General features: G+C 41.6%; 1 long non-coding RNA gene across 1 annotated transcript in view; it reads right to left on the bottom strand.

Annotated features, from left to right (window-relative positions):
* LOC116091493 overlaps window positions 1–2,276 on the bottom strand; it is a 5,380-nt gene extending 3,104 nt beyond the window's left edge. Inside the window, exons 1-2 of the long non-coding RNA XR_004119050.1 lie at window positions 2,142–2,276; window positions 1,016–1,074 (exon numbers count right to left, since the gene is read on the bottom strand). This is a non-coding gene — a long non-coding RNA (uncharacterized LOC116091493). The remainder of the gene's footprint in view (window positions 1–1,015; window positions 1,075–2,141) is intronic.
* Between the last annotated feature and the right edge of the window lie 760 nt (window positions 2,277–3,036).

The following is a 3,036-nucleotide window of genomic DNA, read 5'->3' as shown; positions in this document are numbered from 1 at the left end:
GAGATACTAAATTTAGACCATGGGATTTCAGAATAATATTTTCTAGTCTCTTTTTATTGATATTAGAAGTTCTGCTTTACTAATTTTACTTCTCAATATCAAAGCAATTTAATAAACCCCTGTTATAATTACATATGGGCCATAGTGGGAAACGTTGGGGAAATTCATTTTTTAGAAGTGAGATTACAGAGTCCACCTCTGCAATGTGGTGCTGAGATGTGCTATTTTTTTTTCGAGACAGGGTTTCTCTGTATAGCCTTGGCTGTCTTGGAACTCACTCTGTAGACCAGGCCGGCCTCGAACTCAGAAATCTGCCTGCCTCTGCCTCTCAAGTGCTGGGATTAAAGGCGTGTACCACCACTGCCCGGCGAGATGTGTTATTATCAGACCTTTATCAACACCAGAATTAAATTGATGCTGAATAGTCTCATATAATTGTTCTAGAATGTAAAATGGGGGAAGAAAGTAGCTAAGAGCCATTAGCAGTTGTAGCCCCATATATATTATTCTTATGTGTACAAGCTTGAAGAACAGTGCACAGACCAGTTCTACCAATGGTTTGGAGATTACGTCAAGGTTTGCTGAAGGCATGGATTTGAGACACAGAAAGACAGGACTGAGGCAAGTTAGTCCACAGATGTTTCCTCAGCTCTTTCTTCTAAAACAGCGGCTCTCAGCCTTCCTATTGCTGTGACCCTTAAGTTCCTCATGTTAGTGTTGACCCCCAATCATAGAATTATTTTCATTGCTACCTCATAACTCTAATTTTGCTATGGTTATGAATCATAATGTAAATATCTGATGTGCAGGAGAGCTGATACGTGACCCCACTCAAAAGAATCACCGGAGCACAAGAGAGGAACCCAATCACAGAAAAGGCACCCCCAAAAAACCGCCTGAGAGCCAGACAGTGCTCCTCAAGGCAACAGCTTAGACTTACTGGAGAATAATCTAATCACACCCTCATCTCTAAAATGTTCCTATTTAGGAGAAGAAAACAAAGAGGGAATCTTACCTGAGACTGAAGTCTCTCTTGCAACTCACTGGATGATTGAATTCTGAAGGCCAGTTAAGCTGTGAAAGTACAATGAACACTGTTAGGACATTTTCGTAACTCCAACTACAAGAGAGAAAAGACCTATCATGATCAAACTGAGAATCCGAGAGCAAGACAACTGAGCATCCCGAGAACAAGCATGGGAATTATATAGAAACATAGGAACTACCCCACCCTTTCCCCAGCATCCTCCACCTACTATTTCCACTCCTAAATTCAAAGGAACCTATGTGGTGGTGGTCAGGGTGAAAATATTCCCATTGTACTTGGTCCTAAGGTTCTTAGTTCCATTGTGAGTCACGACTTCTTCACCAATCAGGTCCCAGGATGTAAAAAAAGTATGGAAACTGGAGGAAGGCAACTTTCCTTCTCTGTTCTTCCCCTCTCTCCCAGATAAGCACTGCTCCTTCAGGAGCAGGCTACTCAGTTATCTGGGGGGAAATCCACAGGAAGTAAAATAATCACAGCAATTTTGCTCATTATAAACAAATTAACTGAATTGCTAAACACCAGCCTTCCTGCTTAGTGGCAAGTGGGGGTTATCATTTGTCCAAATTAGTCATTGTATCCAAGTGATTTGGAAGGCATTTTTGTTTGGTTGGTTTTTCAAGACAGGATTTCTCTGGGTAGCCTTGGTTGCCCTGGAACTCACTCTGTAGACCAGGCTGGCCTCAAACTCAGGGAGATCTGGCTCTGGAGAGTTGAGATTAGAGTTAGGCACCAGCACCTCCCAGCTCAGGAATATGGTTTGAAGTAAAGAAGGTTCTGGTTTCTAACCCAGTCCTGTATGGCTTAGCATAAATTGCTAAAACACTATTGTCCCCAGGTCTGTCTTCTATAATGTGAGGACACCTGAAGCTTTGGGCATAAGGAGTTACTGAGGTGGTATCACAAAGCTCTCAGAAACAGTGAGGAGTCATGTCATTCCCACTCCTCACTATGGTCATCTCAACCAGCTTCAGAATTGAACAGTTTCTATTGGGCTCCTTTATTTCCTTGAGAGTTCTCCTTGTTGTTGGGGCCACTCCCTGCCTCCACTCCTAAGCAGCAATACATGGGATAAGGGGTGGCTCATGGTACTTACAGTATCAAAGTGGAAGGTCTCTTGAGTCTCAAGCTGCTCTCTATTCCGTGGTTGATAGGCAAGTTCTTGGCAACATCTGCTTTGGAGAACTTCAGCTTTGCTCTGACTTTTCTCTGCCTTTGAGAAAATCAGCATGTACGTAACTCCCAGAATGCTCAGGGAGACCGCCCTTGTTTACGCATGAGCTTAATTCCAGTTCTAACTGGAACAGGGGACCTGGAGGTCTGACTTTGGACACAGTGGGCCCCAGTCTATGAAGCATTAGCCTGCAGCACTGCTGCTGGTGTTCTGGTGAGTCACATCGAAAATCACGAAATCCTATAGCCTACAGCTAGACGGACTTTCAGCCTGACTACAGGGCTGCTGATGGCAGAGATGGATAGCTATCCTTAAGCAAGAAACTGCATTTTCATTAACACTGTAAGAGACACTGACAAAAAGGTGAATTTCATGTCTAACTGGAACTTAAGAGTTAGGACACTAGCTAGAACATCCTGTATTTTAAAAGGTAGTATTATAAAAGCCATATATATGGCATGAAATGTGAGCAAGTTTATTACTAGTCCATAGAAGTCAACATATAGTAAGTTTGTTCCCTTGCTTTGAAAATGAACTTGTTATTTACATGTTTCTCCATTTTACCTAGGCTGGGATAAGAACACAATTGCTACCATAAGGTAATCTGTGCTTATATTCTATTACCTCCACTTATAATGTTGACTTACTTTCATTAAATTACCTAGTTTAACTCTTTTTTCTCTCCTTCTTTCCTCCCTTCATCCCTTCCTTCCTTCCCTTTTTCCTTCCTTCCTTCCTTCTTTTTTTTTCTTTTTTTTCTACTTGAACTTTTTTTTTAAGATTTATTTTATTTTATTTTATGTGTATGAGTACACTA

The sequence above is a fragment of the Mastomys coucha genome, chromosome X, assembly GCF_008632895.1.
Source record: "Mastomys coucha isolate ucsf_1 chromosome X, UCSF_Mcou_1, whole genome shotgun sequence".
Classification (NCBI taxonomy): Eukaryota; Metazoa; Chordata; class Mammalia; order Rodentia; family Muridae; genus Mastomys; species Mastomys coucha.
The sequence above is the reverse complement of the archived record's forward strand: the minus strand, read 5'-3'. Positions and strand labels throughout refer to the sequence as shown.